Below are 18,180 nucleotides of genomic sequence, written 5' to 3'. Positions count from 1 at the left end.
CGCTAACCTGTATCGCCTAGCCTATTTTTCTGAGCATAGCATCCCCTTTTATTGCAAAGTGTGATTTCCCAGTAAAGTTATTTTTAAATCTGGCAATGCGGGTGCATTCACGAGATGTTAATCTATAATTCTTTGAATGACAATATTCAATTTTTAAAATGTTTTCGAATAGTAATTTAGTAAATTGTAGTGCTGATTCACCGGATGCATTTGAGGGAAAATATTTTCTCAACGTCACGCGCCGATGTAAAATTCTGTTTTTATATATAAATATGAACTTTATCGAACAAAAGAATGCATGTATTGTGTAACATGATGTCCTAGGAGTGTCATCTGATGAAGATTGTCAAAGGTTAGTGCTTCATTTAGCTGTTTTTTGGTTATTTGTGATACATGTGGTTGGTCGGAAAATGGCGGTGTGGATATTTTGACGATGTACTCTCCTAACATAATGTAATGTTTTGCTTTTGCTGTAAAGCCTTTTTGAAATCGGACAACTTGGTTCGATTCAGGAGAGGTGTATCTATAAAACGGTGTAAAATAGTCCTATGTTTGAGAAAAAAAATTATTACATTTTGTTATGGTTCGGTTATGAATATGGCGCTCTGATTTTTCGCTGGATGTTGATCCCGCATGCGGGACGAGCCCTTTAGTATGCTCTCTCTAATTCTCTCTTTTTCTCTGTCTTTCTCTCTCTCTCTCGGGGGACCTGAGCCCTAGGACCATGCCTCAGGACTACCTGGCATGATGACTCCTTGCTGTCCCCAGTCCACCTGGCCGTGCTGCTGCTCCAGTTTCAACTGTTCTGGCTGCGGCTATGGAACCCTGACCTGTTCACCGGACATGCTAGAAGGATTACTTTATCCTATCCCAGGTATTCCTTAAAGAGGTGGGGTTTCAGGTGTCTCCGTAAGGTGGTGATTGACTCCACTGTCCTGGCGTCGTGAGGGACGCCAGGACAGCCACCGTGCTTCTACACCTGCATTGCTTGCTGTTTGGGGTTTTAGGCTGGGTTTCTGTACAGCACTTTGAGATATCAGCTGATGTAAGAAGGGCTATATAAATACATTTGATTTGATTTGATGAACCTGCTACTGTAGGCCTATACCTCCAGGAACCTTATACTGCAGACCTATACCTCCAGGAACCTTATACTGCGGGCCTATACCTCCAGGAACCTTCTACTGCAGGCCTATAGCTCCATGAACCATCTACTGCAGTTCTATACCTCCAGGAACCTTATGGTTGGACATAAACAACTGTAAAAACACCAGCAAATCAGCTCCAAGTGATTTTATGTTTGGAAAACTGTTCCAAAGTATTCCACACATAATAAGGAGATATTTGTGATCATATTCAAACGTTATCGAGGTTTGAAATGATTATCTTTTAGTCAAATTGTATATTTGTTTGGGCTTCATCAGTCACTTACTGAAAGAACAGCCCTGAATGACGGGTCGCCACTGCTCTGCTGTAACCAAGAAGCTTGATCTTGACATCTAGCCACTTAGCTAGCAAGTTAGCAAATCAAATGCAAAGCTGGAGCCCTGAGCTGGATATAATTAATTTGACACATCTTAGACTTCGTATAGTTATACGTTAGTTATAAGCAGTGGCATAGCATGCACACCCGCAGCCCCGGCAAGCCACACAAGAGTCGTTAGAAGTTAAGGGTTCTTCTACATAGAAGATCATAGGAAATCCAAGGATAAATTGTACTAAGCTCACATAGTTGCTGTCACAAACTCCAAACTCCAAACAGTTGTCACTGACAAGTTGCATATTCATTTTCCACTGAGCAAACAATTTCTGTTCTTACAGCATTCTTATAAAACGAATGAATGCAATGTGTTCTACTTGTAGCCCTGGTTGTCCTGAAAAGAAAATGGTAAAATACTTCAATAATATGATGATGAAATAATAATAATAATAACCAATATCACATTTTATACCCTATGTTTCACTGGACTTGATTTGAATGAGCAATTGAGTTAATATCGCAGAAATACAATAAAAACCAGTTCACTGACCACAAGTCAAATTCCAAACCAACAGGTCTCTCTCCCTCTGTAACTGGTCCCTCTCCTCAGTCAGGTTGTTATATACTCTGTCATCTGTAAAGGATCATAACATCTAAAAGATACTGAGTAAAACATCATGGCTTTAGTAGCCAACACTTATAACAAGATGATAAGCAATTAATATATGAACTCACAGTAGAGGTACAGTCCTATGATCCCAGCCAGTAACATATGAACTCACAGTAGAGGTACAGTCCTATGATCCCAGCCAGTAACATATGAACTCACAGTAGAGGTACAGCCCTATGATCCCAGCCAGTAACATATGAACTCACAGTAGAGGTACAGTCCTATGATCCCAGCCAGTAACACATGAACTCACAGTAGAGGTACAGCCCTATGATCCCAGCCAGAAACATATGAACTCACAGTAGAGGTACAGTCCTATGATCCCAGCCAGTAACATATGAACTCACAGTAGAGGTACAGTCCTATGATCCCAGCCAGTAACATATGAACTCACAGTAGAGGTACAGTCCTATGATCCCAGCCAGTAACATATGAACTCACAGTAGAGGTACAGTCCTATGATCCCACCCAGTAACATATGAACTCACAGTAGAGGTACAGTCCTATGATCCCAGCCAGTAACATATGAACTCACAGTAGAGGTACAGTCCTATGATCCCACCCAGTAACATATGAACTCACAGTAGAGGTACAGCCCTATGATCCCAGCCAGTAATATATGAACTCACACTAGAGGTACAGTCCTATGATCCCAGCCAGTAACATATGAACTCACAGTAGAGGTACAGTCCTATGATCCCAGCCAGTAATATATGAACTCACAGTAGAGGTACAGTCCTATGATCCCAGCCAGTAACATATGAACTCACAGTAGAGGTACAGCCCTATGATCCCAGCCAGTAACATATGAACTCACAGTAGAGGTACAGTCAGTAGGAGAACACTCAGCAGCCCCAGACACACTGCAACAGTTCTTAAAGCTCTCTTCTCTGGTTGCTCAGACTACGTGGACACATAAACTAGGTGTGTGGGTGTGTGTGCGTGTGTGCGTGCATTTGTTTGGACATTACCTGAGAGTTTAGCTCCTGGTCTGCTCCTTGGGGTAACATCCTCAGTCTTGTTTATCAAGTCAGCAAACCCAATGATGTCTGCAGTGTCATCATAGATGGGCTCCTCATGGATGTCTTCTTTTCCATTATAAAACTGGTCCAGACAAACAAAGGCTTTCTGTTTATACTGTTTATACTGTATACCTGACACAGACTGACCAGGTGAATCCAGGTGAACTATGATCCCTTATGGATGTCACTTGTTAAATCAAACTTCCATCAGTGTAGATGAAGGGGAGGAGACAGGTCAAATAAGGATTTTTAAGCCTTGTGACAATTGAGACATGGATTGTATATGTGTGCCATTCAGAGGGTATGGTAATAAGTGCCAGGCGCACCGGTTTGTATCAAGAACTGCAACGCTGCTGGGTTTTTCATGCTCAACAGTTTCCAATGTGTATCAAGAATGGTTCACCACCCAAAGGACATCCAGCCAACTTGACAACTTGATGCATTGGATTCAACATGGGCCAGCATCCTTGTGGAACGCTTTCGACATCTGGTAGAGTCCATGCACCGATTAATTTAGGTTGTTCTGAGGGCAAATCGTTTGGGGGGGGGGGGTATACTCAGTGTAGTTCCTGAATAACATTGTGTAAAAGCCACAACCAAATGTATAATCCCCTTTCTTTCACATTTTAATATTGGACCATTTGTTTACTACTCCTTGGTGTGTGGTGAGCATTCTGGCACGAAATGGTTGCTGTTACGAATTTCCAAGCCGAGGGCTAATCAACAGCTAATGTACCTTTGGTTGGGGGTACAGTCATAATACCCCTGGTTGGGAAACACTTCTTACATATTTTCAAAAATGAAGGACAAGCGAGAGACAGAGAGAGAGAGAGATATAGTTATATTTTGTTGCATTTTTTAAACTTTCACTTTCACTTACTTAGCAAGCAAATGCAGCTAGATGATTCAGCACTCGGCTCAAACAGAGAGGGATGCTATGTTAGCTAGATGGCTATGGCTATCCAACACCAGAACTCTTCCTGGTCAAGGTAAGCTTTTGGTTTTATTAATTTATTCACACCGGGGCCTGCCGGTGTAACTGCTAAACGACTTGTTGACTGTACACTGTACTGCATGATTGTAGCGGGTTTACTAACACGTTAACGTTAGTTCTAGTAGATATGTTGACTATGACGTTAGCTAATATGGTGACAAAGATGTGGGCTGTGTGTAGCTGTTAGCAGTTATGATATGAAGGTTTGACTTGGAAAGGTTTTTTTGCCTAGTCACAGACAACTGATGTGTTCTGCACTGAAGTCCACAAGTGAAGGGAACATGTGAGCAGAGGAAATTGCTTAGATGCGAGATGGAATTATAAAATGAGAAAAGTGATCGTGCTGTTTGCATGTGGCTGCTATGAAAGTGAACTATGTTTGCGTGTGATCAGGGGTGTATTCATTCAGATGATTCTGTTGAAAAACTTTTCTTAAATGGAAGCAAACGGAACGAAACGGGGTTAAACATACCTGAATATGTCCAATAGAAATACTTATTTGCAACTGTTGGACTAAGGATTACACCCTAGATCAGATAGATGCAGGCATATTTTTCTCTCGACCTGCGTGCACCTACGTTGTAAACTTTCATTCATAGGCTAGGTTGTAGCAACCTCATGATGGGTATAGGGAACATTTGAGTATCATGTAGTAGCCTAAACCTAAAAAAAAATTGGCCTCCCTCATCTTAAATGGCACCTACCACCACTGGTCCTCATGCACCCAACACTCTGTTCATGCACTGTTTACGCATTCTCCGATGGGTCAGATGCTCCTAGCTAGCTCAGCACTGGCCAGGCCGGTCCGTTGCATGCTCTCTCATGCTCTCTCAAGTGTTTTTTTCCAGTCTGTGAGTGTGGGTGGACTTGAGTGCATTGGATGCGTACAGTCTTAGAAAAAAGGGTTCCTAAAGGCTTCTTTGGCTGTTCCTGTAGGAGAACGCTTTTTGGTTCCAGGTAGAACCTAAAACGGAGAACACCATCGTGTTTGGGAGAGTCTAATCTTTCAATAGAGTGGTCATAATACTTTGTAGGCCAAAACGTTTGCACGCTACAGACATTTTTGTGAAAAGACCATCTGTGGAAAAGGTTCTACATGGAACCCTAAAGGGCTTCTAACCGGAACCAAAAAGGGGTTCTTCAAAGGGTTCTCCTATGGGGACAGCCGAGTAACCCTTTCTGGTTCTAGATAGCACCTTTTTTTCTAAGAGTGCAGCCTTGCTTCTGATAGTTGATGCCCAGTCTGTTTTACGTGCCTTTGTCCTATCATAGGCCTCCTCCAGACATTATTCCCAAGGGACTGTCAGCTCCAGAAGGATGACATTCTTTGTGTTCTCGAGATGTCAACATTGTCTGGAGGCAGTGCAAGTGATGCATCAGGGGCCGTTGGAAGCAGGGCAGACAGGGGTGCAGGCAGTGGTGGGCTGGGATGGGCAGCGGCAGATGTCGCAAGCAAGGGACACCCTACGGCCGAAGAAGCAACAATAGAGCTCCACGTCGAGTGCCCCCCAGTACATCATGACGTTCCACTGCAGGTGCTTGGCGGCAGCGCCGGCTGAAAACCTGTGATGGTAGTTGTAGCATGTTGCGCCACCAAGATGGACACCAGATCTGTAATGATGGAGTGTTTGTCATCCAGATCCTGGCGGCAATTATGACAACTCTGTAGTGCGAGAAATGTAGTTTTCTCACAGCTATTTGAAGATGAATGACTGACTGTAAGTCACTCTCACTGGATGAGAGTGTCTGCTAAATTACAAATTTGTACAAATGTAAAAATTAAACAAATGCAGCAGGATCTCCTTCTACAATTTTGCACAGATTTACTTAATTTTAGTATAAAAAGAAGCCAGTCCTCCTGTTTCATGCCACTGGCCAATTCATATTCTGCTGTGTTTTTTTAAAAAGGTACTACACATAGGATTTCTTTGCATTTTTGCATTGTAATTTCAGAAAAGTCCATAATACATCAGAGGTAATAGTGGAATGATAGTGTTTAAAAGTATTACTTACTCTCCAGTGTTGCGATTGGCTGTGATATTCACCTATTGATTTCTGTGTGAGCAATTGGCATTGAGAAAAATAACCATAACATTTTAAATAGACTTGAAGTTGCGAATAACTTATTAGCAGCCAGAAATGTGTGCAGGGATGTTTATTGAGTGGCAGATTCTGTGATGGTTGCAGTCCTGAAAGAAATTGCCTTGAATCAAATGAACCACATCCATTGGTTAACACTAGAATGATTTTGTTAATATAATTAGCATATTTCTGTCAATTCTCTAGATGAGATTGTGAGCTTCAACCATAATTCTGGAGGAAAGTACCATCTTGTTGAATCTGTTTAACGGATCTGAATTATTTTAACATACAGTATATATTGTGAGAAGTTTCAATTGAATCTCTACATACTGTAAATATGATTAGATTTATGCTACACGTGTTATGAGGGAAACTGGTCAAACCAGATGAAATTATGTTGCAACACACAGTGGTGGAACAGACACATAGGAATGTATCTGTATACCGTATCGTGCAGTACCACTGCAGTACCGTTACCTACCTAATGATGGCACTATGGCTCCATTGCATCAATTGTGATGTCACTATGGTCCATACTCCATAGTAGATGAGTTTGTAAATTAAATCCTGGATGCATCCCAAATGGCACCTTATTCCCTATATAGTGCCCATTACACTCTGGCACTATATAAGAAATAGGGTTCCATTTGTCTTTCCATACCCAGGCCAGGAAAGGGGGAATTACAATAGGGTTGTTAAAACGTATTAACACCAGATGTACCCTGGTCCTGTGCTAGAAGCTGGAGAGAAAGGTGTTTTAGCCTAGATTACCCATCTGACTGGTACACGCGCACAGACAGACAGACAGACAGACAGACAGACAGACAGACAGACAGACAGACAGACAGACAGACAGACAGACAGACAGACAGACAGACAGACAGACAGACAGACAGACAGACAGACAGACAGACAGACTGGCCCACCACGCTGGCTCTAAAACATGGCTAGGGTGTTTGTGTAACTGACAGTGACTTGGGGTCAGAGGTTATCAGGGAGTGCTGTCTGTGCATGATGATGTCACTGATACCATCTGAGAGACTGAGGGCTGTAAGTGGGCTCTCATGTGTGATAAAGACTCTTTAAAACAAACAGAAGTGTAACACATTGACATGGCTTGACAGGGCCAAAGCTTCCCCTGTGCTGCTTTACATGGATAGTTTGGGTGTGAGTTGTGTATCCATGGCACAGCATACAGTGGGCTATATTGTCTGGTTACATAGTCCGATATAATGCTGGTACACAGTGTACAAACAGCACATTGACAATACATTTAGATATTTTTCAAACTGCTCGCTGGTCACCATAGCAGCACCCACCTGTAGCACGCGCTCCAGCAAGTATATCTCTCTGGTCACCCCCAAAGCCAATTCCTCATTCGGCTGCCTCTCCTTCCAGTTCTCTGCCAATGATTGGAACGAACTACAAAAATCTCTAAAACTGTAAACACTTATGTCCCTCACTAGCTTTAAGCACCAGCTGTCAGAGCAGCTCACAGATTACTGCACCTGTACATAGCCCATCTATAATTTATCCCAAACAACTACCTCTTCCCCTACTGTATATATTTTTATTTTTATTTTGCTCCTTTGCACCCCATTATTTCTATTTCTACTTTGCACTTTCTTCCACTGCAAATCTACCATTCAACACCGTCCCCCAGCAGTTAAATACAGGGTTAGGGCTAGGGTCAACACCGTCCCCCAGCAGTTAAAGACAGGGTTAGGGCTAGGGTCAACACCGTCCCCCAGCAGTTAAAGACAGGGTTAGGGCTAGGGTCAACACCGTCCCCCAGCAGGTAAAGACAGGGTTACGGCTAGGGTCAACACCGTCCCCCAGCAGCTAAAGACAGGGTTAGGGCTAGGGTCAACACCGTCCCCCAGCAGTTAAAGACAGGGTTAGGGCAAGGGTCAACACCGTCCCCCAGCAGTTAAAGACAGGGTTAGGGCTAGGGTCAACACCGTCCCCCAGCAGCTAAAGACAGGGTTAGGGTCAACACCATCCCCCAGCAGGTAAAGACAGGGTTAGGGCTAGGGTCAACACCGTCCCCCAGCAGATAAAGACAGGGTTAGGGCTAGGGTCAACACCGTCCCCCAGCAGCTAAAGACAGGGTTAGGGCTAGGGTCAACACCGTCCCCCAGCAGGTAAAGATAGGGTTAGGACTAGGGTCAACACCGTCCCCCAGCAGTTAAAGACAGGGTTAGGGCTAGGGTCAACACCGTCCCCCAGCAGGTAAAGACAGGGTTAGGGCTAGGGTCAACACCGTCCCCCAGCAGATAAAGACAGGGTTAGGGCTAGGGTCAACACCGTCCCCCAGCAGCTAAAGACAGGGTTAGGGCTAGGGTCAACACCGTCCCCCAGCAGGTAAAGATAGGGTTAGGACTAGGGTCAACACCGTCCCCCAGCAGTTAAAGACAGGGTTAGGGCTAAGGTCAACACCGTCCCCCAGCAGTTAAAGACAGGGTTAGGGCTAGGGTCAGCACCGTCCCCCAGCAGGTAAAGACAGGGCTAGGGTCAACACCGTCCCCCAGCAGTTAAAGACAGGGTTAGGGCTAGGGTCAACACCGTCCCCCAGCAGTTAAAGACAGGGTTAGGGCTAGGGTCAACACCGTCCCCCAGCAGGTAAAGACAGGGTTAGGGCTAGGGTCAACACCGTCCCCCAGCAGGTAAAGACAGGGTAAGGGCTAGGGTCAACACCGTCCCCCAGCAGTTAAAGACAGGGTTAGGGCTAGGGTCAACACCGTCCCGCAGCAGTTAAAGACAGGGTTAGGACTAGGGTCAACACCGTCCCCCTGCAGTTAAAGACAGGGTTAGGGCTAGGGTCAACACCGTCTCCAAGCAGGTAAAGACAGGGTTAGGACTAGGGTCAACACCGTCCCCCAGCAGTTAAAGACAGGGTTAGGGCTAGGGTCAACACCGTCCGCCAGCAGGTAAAGACAGGGTTAGGGCTAGGGTCAACACCGTACCCCAGCAGTTAAAGACAGGGTTAGGGCTAGGGTCAACACCGTCCCGCAGCAGGTAAAGGCAGGGTTAGGGCTAGGGTCAACACCGTCCCCCAGCAGGTAAAGACAGGGTTAGGGCTAGGGTCAACACCATCCCCCAGCAGGTAAAGACAGGGTTAGGGCTAGGGTCAACACCGTTCCCCAGCAGGTAAAGACAGGGTTAGGGCTAGGGTCAACACCATCCCCCAGCAGGTAAAGACAGGGTTAGGGTCAACACCATCCCCCAGCAGTTAAAGACAGGGTTAGGGCTAGGGTCAACACCATCACCCAGCAGGTAAAGATAGGGTTAGGGCTAGGGTCAACACCTTCCCCCAGCAGGTAAAGACAGGGTTAGGGCTAGGGTCAACACCGTCCCCCAGCAGGTAAAGACAGGGTTAGGGCTAGGGTCAACACCGTCCCCCAGCAGGTAAAGACAGGGTTAGGGCTAGGGTCAACACCGTCCCCCAGCAGTTAAAGACAGGGTTAGGGCTAGGGTCAACACCGTCCCCCAGCAGGTAAAGACAGGGCTAGGGTCAACACCGTCCCCCAGCAGTTAAAGACAGGGTTAGGGCTAGGGTCAACACCGTCCCCCAGCAGGTAAAGACAGGGTTAGGGCTAGGGTCAACACCGTCCCCCAGCAGGTAAAGACAGGGTTAGGGCTAGGGTCAACACCGTCCCCCAGCAGGTAAAGACAGGGTTAGGGCTAGGTTAAACACAGTCCCCCAGCAGTTAAAGACAGGGTTAGGGCTAGGATCAACACCGTCCCCCAGCAGGTAAAGACAGGGTTAGGGCTACGGTCAACACCGTCCCCCAGCAGGTAAAGACAGGGCTAGGGTCAACACCGTCCCCCAGCAGTTAAAGACAGGGTTAGGGCTAGGGTGAACACCGTCCCCCAGCAGGTAAAGACAGGGTTAGGGCTAGGGTCAACACCGTCCCCCAGCAGGTAAAGACAGGGTTAGGGCTAGGGTCAACACCGTCCCCCAGCAATTAAAGACAGGGTTAGGGCTAGGGTCAACATCATCCCGCAGCAGTTAAAGACAGGTTTAGGGCTAGGGTCAACACCGTCCCCCAGCAGTTAAAGACAGGGTTAAGGCTAGGGTCAACACCGTCCCCCAGCAGGTAAAGACAGGGTTAGGACTAGGGTCAACACCGTCCCCCAGCAGTTAAAGACAGGGTTAGGGCTAGGGTCAACACCGTCCCCCAGCAGGTAAAGACAGGGTTAGGGCTAGGGTCAACACCATCCCCCAGCAGGTAAAGACAGGGTTAGGGCTAGGGTCAACACCGTCCCCCAGCAGGTAAAGACAGGGTTAGGGTCAACACCATCCCCCAGCAGTTAACGACAGGGTTAGGGCTAGGGTCAACACCGTCCCCCAGCAGGTAAAGACAGGGTTAGGGCTAGGGTCAACACCATCCCCCAACAGGGAAAGACAGGGTTAGGGCTAGGGTCAACACCGTCCCCCAGCAGGTAAAGACAGGGTTAGGGCTAGGGTCAACACCGTCCCCCAGCAGGTAAAGACAGGGTTAGGGCTAGGGTCAACTCCGTCCCCCAGCAGTTAAAGACGGGGTTAGGGCTAGGGTCAACACCGTCCCCCAGCAGGTAAAGACAGGGTTAGGTCTAGGGTCAACACCGTCCCCCAGCAGGTAAAGACAGGGTTAGGGTTAGGGTCAACACCATCCCCCAGCAGGTAAAGACAGGGTTAGGGCTAGGGTCAACACCGTCCCCCAGCAGTTAAAGACAGGGTTAGGGCTAGGGTCAACACCGTCCCGCAGCAGTTAAAGACAGGGTTAGGGCTAGGGTCAACACAGTCCCCCAGCAGTTAAAGACAGGGTTAGGGCTAGGGTCAACACCGTCTCCCAGCAGGTAAAGACAGGGTTAGGACTAGGGTCAACACCGTCCCCCAGCAGTTAAAGACAGGGTTAGGGCTAGGGTCAACACCGTCCCGCAGCAGGTAAAGGCAGGGTTAGGGCTAGGGTCAACACCGTCCCCCAGCAGTTAAAGACAGGGTTAGGGCTAGGGTCAACACCGTCCCCCAGCAGGTAAAGACAGGGTTAGGGCTAGGGTCAACACCATCCCCCAGCAGGTAAAGACAGGGTTAGGGCTAGGGTCAACACCGTCCCCCAGCAGGTAAAGACAGCGTTAGGGTCAACACCATCCCCCAGCAGTTAAAGACAGGGTTAGGGCTAGGGTCAACACCGTCCCCCAGCAGGTAAAGACAGGGTTAGGGCTAGGGTCAACACCATCCCCCAACAGGGAAAGACAGGGTTAGGGCTAGGGTCAACACCGTCCCCCAGCAGGTAAAGACAGGGTTAGGGCTAGGGTCAACACCGTCCCCCAGCAGGTAAAGACAGGGTTAGGGCTAGGGTCAACTCCGTCCCCCAGCAGTTAAAGACAGGGTTAGGTCTAGGGTCAACACCGTCCCCCAGCAGGTAAAGACAGGGTTAGGGCTAGGGTCAACACCATCCCCCAGCAGGTAAAGACAGGGTTAGGGTTAGGGTCAACACCATCCCCCAGCAGTTAAAGACAGGGTTAGGGCTAGGGTCAACACCGTCCCCCAGCAGTTAAAGACAGGGTTAGGGCTAGGGTCAACACCGTCCCGCAGCAGGTAAAGACGGGGTTAGGGCTAGAGTCAACACCCTTCACCAGCAGGTAAAGACAGGGTTAGGGCTAGGGTCAACACCGTCCCCCAGCAGTTAAAGACAGGGTTAGGGTTAGGGTCAACACCGTCCCCCAGCAGGTAAAGACAGGGTTAGGGTCAACACCATCCCCCAGCAGTTAACGACAGGGTTAGGGCTAGGGTCAACACCGTCCCCCAGCAGGTAAAGACAGGGTTAGGGCTAGGGTCAACACCATCCCCCAACAGGGAAAGACAGGGTTAGGGCTAGGGTCAACACCGTCCCCCAGCAGGTAAAGACAGGGTTAGGGCTAGGGTCAACACCGTCCCCCAGCAGGTAAAGACAGGGTTAGGGCTAGGGTCAACTCCGTCCCCCAGCAGTTAAAGACGGGGTTAGGGCTAGGGTCAACACCGTCCCCCAGCAGGTAAAGACAGGGTTAGGTCTAGGGTCAACACCGTCCCCCAGCAGGTAAAGACAGGGTTAGGGCTAGGGTCAACACCATCCCCCAGCAGGTAAAGACAGGGTTAGGGCTAGGGTCAACACCGTCCCCCAGCAGTTAAAGACAGGGTTAGGGCTAGGGTCAACACCGTCCCGCAGCAGTTAAAGACAGGGTTAGGGCTAGGGTCAACACAGTCCCCCAGCAGTTAAAGACAGGGTTAGGGCTAGGGTCAACACCGTCTCCCAGCAGGTAAAGACAGGGTTAGGACTAGGGTCAACACCGTCCCCCAGCAGTTAAAGACAGGGTTAGGGCTAGGGTCAACACCGTCCCGCAGCAGGTAAAGGCAGGGTTAGGGCTAGGGTCAACACCGTCCCCCAGCAGTTAAAGACAGGGTTAGGGCTAGGGTCAACACCGTCCCCCAGCAGGTAAAGACAGGGTTAGGGCTAGGGTCAACACCATCCCCCAGCAGGTAAAGACAGGGTTAGGGCTAGGGTCAACACCGTCCCCCAGCAGGTAAAGACAGCGTTAGGGTCAACACCATCCCCCAGCAGTTAAAGACAGGGTTAGGGCTAGGGTCAACACCGTCCCCCAGCAGGTAAAGACAGGGTTAGGGCTAGGGTCAACACCATCCCCCAACAGGGAAAGACAGGGTTAGGGCTAGGGTCAACACCGTCCCCCAGCAGGTAAAGACAGGGTTAGGGCTAGGGTCAACACCGTCCCCCAGCAGGTAAAGACAGGGTTAGGGCTAGGGTCAACTCCGTCCCCCAGCAGTTAAAGACGGGGTTAGGTCTAGGGTCAACACCGTCCCCCAGCAGGTAAAGACAGGGTTAGGGCTAGGGTCAACACCATCCCCCAGCAGGTAAAGACAGGGTTAGGGTTAGGGTCAACACCATCCCCCAGCAGTTAAAGACAGGGTTAGGGCTAGGGTCAACACCGTCCCCCAGCAGTTAAAGACAGGGTTAGGGCTAGGGTCAACACCGTCCCCCAGCAGGTAAAGACGGGGTTAGGGCTAGAGTCAACACCCTTCACCAGCAGGTAAAGACAGGGTTAGGGCTAGGGTCAACACCGTCCCCCAGCAGTTAAAGACAGGGTTAGGGTTATTGTCAACACCGTCCCCCAGCAGGTAAAGACAGGGTTAGGGCTAGGGTCAACACCATCCCCCAGCAGGTAAAGACAGGGTTAAGGCTAGGGTCAACACCGTCCCCCAGCAGGTAAAGATAGGGTTAGGGCTAGGGTCAACACCGTCCCCCAGCAGGTAAAGATAGGGTTAGGGCTAGGGTCAACACCATCCCCCAGCAGGTAAAGACAGGGTTAGGGCTAGGGTCAACACCGTTCCCCAGCAGGTAAAGACAGGGTTAGGTCTAGGGTCAACACCGTCGCCCAGCAGGTAAAGACAGGGTTAGGGTCAACACCATCCCCCAGCAGTTAAAGACAGGGTTAGGGCTAGGGTCAACACCGTCCCCCAGCAGGTAAAGATAGGGTTAGGGCTAGGGTCAACACCCTCCCCCAGCAGGTAAAGACAGGGTTAGGGCTAGGGTCAACACCGTCCCCCAGCAGGTAAAGACAGGGTTAGGGCTAGGGTCAACACCGTCCCCCAGCAGGTAAAGACAGGGTTAGGGCTAGGGTCAACACCGTCCACCAGCAGTTAAAGACAGGGTTAGGGCTAGGGTCAACACCGTCCCCCAGCAGTTAAAGACAGGGCTAGGGTCAACACCGTCCCCCAGCAGTTAAAGACAGGGTTAGGGCTAGGGTCAACACCGTCCCCCAGCTGGTAAAGACAGGGTTAGGGCTAGGGTCAACACCGTCCCCCAGCAGGTAAAGACAGGGTTAGGGCTAGGGTCAACACCGTCCCCCAGCAGGTAAAGACAGGGTTAGGGCTAGGGTCAACACCGTCCCGCAGCAGTTAAAGACAGGGTTAGGGCTAGGGTCAACACCGTCCCCCAGCAGGTAAAGACAGGGTTAGGGCTAGGGTCAACACCGTCCCCCAGCAGGTAAAAACAGGGTTAGGACTAGGGTCAACACCGTCACCCAGCAGTTAAAGACAGGGTTAGGGCTAGGGTCAACACCGTCCCCCAGCAGGTAAAGATAGGTTTAGGGCTAGGGTCAACACCATCCCCCAGCAGGTAAAGACAGGGTTAGGGCTAGGGTCAACACCGTCCCCCAGCAGGTAAAGACAGGGTTAGGGCCAGGTTAAACACAGTCCCCCAGCAGTTAAAGACAGGGTTAGGGCTAGGGTCAACACCGTCCCCCAGCAGGTAAAGACAGGGTTAGGGCTACGGTCAACACCGTCCCCAGCAGGTAAAGACAGTGCTAGGGTCAACACCGTCCCCCAGCAGTTAAAGACAGGGTTAGGGCTAGGGTAAACACCGTCCCCCAGCAGGTAAAGACAGGGTTAGGGCTAGGGTCAACACCGTCCCCCAGCAGGTAAAGACAGGGTTAGGGCTAGGGTCAACACCGTCCCCCAGCAGGTAAAGACAGGGTTAGGGCTAGGGTCAACACCGTCCCCCAGCAGTTAAAGACAGGGTTAGGGCTAGGGTCAACACCATCCCGCAGCAGTTAAAGACAGGTTTAGGGCTAGGGTCAACACCGTCCCCCAGCAGTTAAAGACAGGGTTAGGGCTAGGGTCAACACCGTCCCCCAGCAGGTAAAGACAGGGTTAGGGCTAGGGTCAACACCATCCCCCAGCAGGTAAAGACAGGGTTAGGGCTAGGGTCAACACCGTCCCCCAGCAGGTAAAGACAGGGTTAGGGTCAACACCATCCCCCAGCAGTTAAAGACAGGGTTAGGGCTAAGGTCAACACCGTCCCCCAGCAGGTAAAGACAGGGTTAGGGCTAGGGTCAACACCGTCCCCCAGCAGGTAAAGACAGGGTTAGGGCTAGGGTCAACTCCGTCCCCCAGCAGTTAAAGACAGGGTTAGGGCTAGGGTCAACACCGTCCCCCAGCAGTTAAAGACAGGGTTAGGGCTAGGGTCAACACCGTCCCCCAGCAGGTAAAGACAGGGTTAGGGCTAGGGTCAACACCATCCCCCAGCAGGTAAAGACAGGGTTAGGGCTAGGGTCAACACCGTCCCCCAGCAGGTAAAGACAGGGTAAGGGCTAGGGTCAACACTGTCCCCCAGCAGGTAAAGACAGGGTTAGGTCTAGGGTCAACACCGTCCCCCAGCAGGTAAAGATAGGGTTAGGGCTAGGGTCAACACCGTCCCCCAGCAGGTAAAGATAGGGTTAGGGCTAGGGTCAACACCGTCCCCCAGCAGTTAAAGACAGGGTTAGGGCTAGGGTCAACACCGTCCCCCAGCAGGTAAAGATAGGGTTAGGGCTAGGGTCAACACCGTCCCCCAGCAGGTAAAGACAGGTTTAGGGCTAGGGTCAACACCGTCCCGCAGCAGTTAAAGATAGGGTTAGGGCTAGGGTCAACAACGTCCCCCAGCAGGTAAAGACAGGTTTAGGGTTAGGGTCAACACCGTCCCCCAGCAGGTAAAGACAGGGTTAGGGCTAGGGTCAACAACGTCCCCCAGCAGGTAAAGACAGGTTTGGGGCTAGGGTCAACACCGTCCCCCAGCAGTTAAAGACAGGGTTAGGGCTAGGGTCAACACCGTCCCCCAGCAGGTAAAGACAGGGTTAGGGCTAGGGTCAACACCGTCCCCCAGCAGGTAAAGACAGGTTTAGGGCTAGGGTCAACACCGTCCCCCAGCAGTTAAAGACAGGGTTAGGGCTAGGGTCAACACCGTCCCCCAGCAGGTAAAGATAGGGTTAGGGCTAGGGTCAACACCGTCCCCCAGCAGGTAAAGACAGGTTTAGGGCTAGGGTCAACACCGTCCCCCAGCAGCTTAAGTAAGGGTTAGGGCTAGGATCAACACCGTCCCCCAGCAGGTAAAGACAGGGTTAGGTGTAGGGTCAGCACCTTCCCGTTATCTGCCTACTCTGTCATTGTAGATCACATCTGTCTGTCTAGGTATTTGTGATGATGATGATAATGGGTCCACTCTAGCTAACCTGGGGTGCAGGTGTGAACCAGGCCACACGTGTACACTGTGTACAAGGTAGAGACAGAGAGAAAAAGAGAGACAGAGAGAGACATGCAGAGAGAGGGAGACAGAGAGAGAGAGCGAGAGAAAGAAAGAGAGAGAGAAAGAGAGGGGGAGAGGGAGAGAGCGAGCGAGACAGAGGGAGACAGAGAGGGAGAGAAAGAGAGCGAGGGAGAGAGGGAGAGACAGAGAGAGAGGAGAATGACTCTTGACAGGTTATTAGTATGTCTCTGTGTCCTAGAGAACCCACCTGTGTCTCGTATCTTGGTATCAATGTCTCATCTCTCTGTAACATTTCTACAGGCTGCATCTGCTGTTGTGTGTTTACAACACTCACCCTAACCCTCTCAATGCACTCTACAATACATAATTCATGGTATGTAATACAGGGTTGAAATCATTTGTTGGACAGTAGTTGAAAACCTCCTTAGGTTATACCAGGCGGGAGTGTTGAGGGGAGGTTGAAACTTGGCCAGCGTTAAAACAGCAATGCGGGCCCAAGGTGCTATTAGTGGCTATGGAGCAGCTGGAAATGATTCCAGAAACATGACGTGGTTGAGTCACTATCTTTAAAACCACATGGTTTGGAAATGTGTTTTCACACTGTTCCTGACAATTTAGCCCTAATGGCCTTGCAGCCTTTCGCTAGTCGTAGCTAGGCTCAATGTGATATTTTTTGCAGCCGTGGAAGACAACAACAACAACATTTGAAAGGGAGGGTGTAATGTGTGTGTCTACATCGCTACTGTATTGAATGTGTTAATGGAACTAATAGTGTTAGTGGAGGCTGCACGTTCTCACATGGACATCTGGTTCCTGTCAGGTGACACAGACAGTTGGGTTGGAGAATTTCAATGAAGCCGCCTTGATTTGTTTGTGAAGCTCAAATCACTGAAATCAGTGAGTGCTTTGTGTGTGTGTTTGTGTGTGTGTGTCCCAGTCAGATGGGTAATCTAGGCTAAAACACCTTTCTCTCCAGCTTCTAGCACAGGACCAGGGCACATCTGGTGTCAATACGTTTTAACAACCCTCTTGTAATTCCCCCTTTCCTGGCCCGTTCCTGGCCTGTTCCTGGCCTGGGTAACTTGCTCCGCAGCAACGTAAATGCTCAACAGAATATGTAAATCTCTTGGTAAATGCAAAGTTAGCCACAGTATCCGATTGTTACTGTTATAGAATATACAACAAGGATGACTCCATTTCAGCCTCAATGTTTTACAATCTCAAAGATGTTGACTGACAATTCTTCCATGCAGGCCAATCCTCCTGGACTATTCCTACGCTGCCACTGAGAGATACCTGTCTAACACTGTATTCTGTCCCAAGGCCCAGCACCTAAACAGCTCCATTTGGATTCTTTTGTTGTGGTCTCTGCAGCCTACAGTTTACAGTACATGTAGGTGGACATGCCTGTTTAAAAAGGCCCACATGACTCAACTTCCTGTTCTATCTGCTCTTATTATGGGATTATCCCAGAGGAATTCACTAACTCCTCAGGCCTATGAAAACTCACACATACGCTCACACACGCAAACACTTGTGCACATGCATGCACACACAGTCCACACATTTCCACATATTTCCAAGCACTCATGCAAACACACACACACACACACACACACACACACACACACACACACACACACACACACACACACACACACACACACACACACACACACACACACACACACACACACACACATACACACACACCCTCTCTGAGTAAGTACCAGAATGCTAATGCTACACCCACTCTGAGTAAGTACCAGAATGCTAATGCTACACCCACTCTGAGTAAGTACCGGGATGCTAATGCTACACCCACTCTGAGTAACTACCAGAATGCTAATGCTACACCCACTCTGAGTAAG

This window comes from Salmo trutta, chromosome 1 (assembly GCF_901001165.1).
Source record: "Salmo trutta chromosome 1, fSalTru1.1, whole genome shotgun sequence".
Lineage (NCBI taxonomy): Eukaryota > Metazoa > Chordata > Actinopteri > Salmoniformes > Salmonidae > Salmo > Salmo trutta.
The sequence above is the reverse complement of the archived record's forward strand: the minus strand, read 5'-3'. Positions refer to the sequence as shown.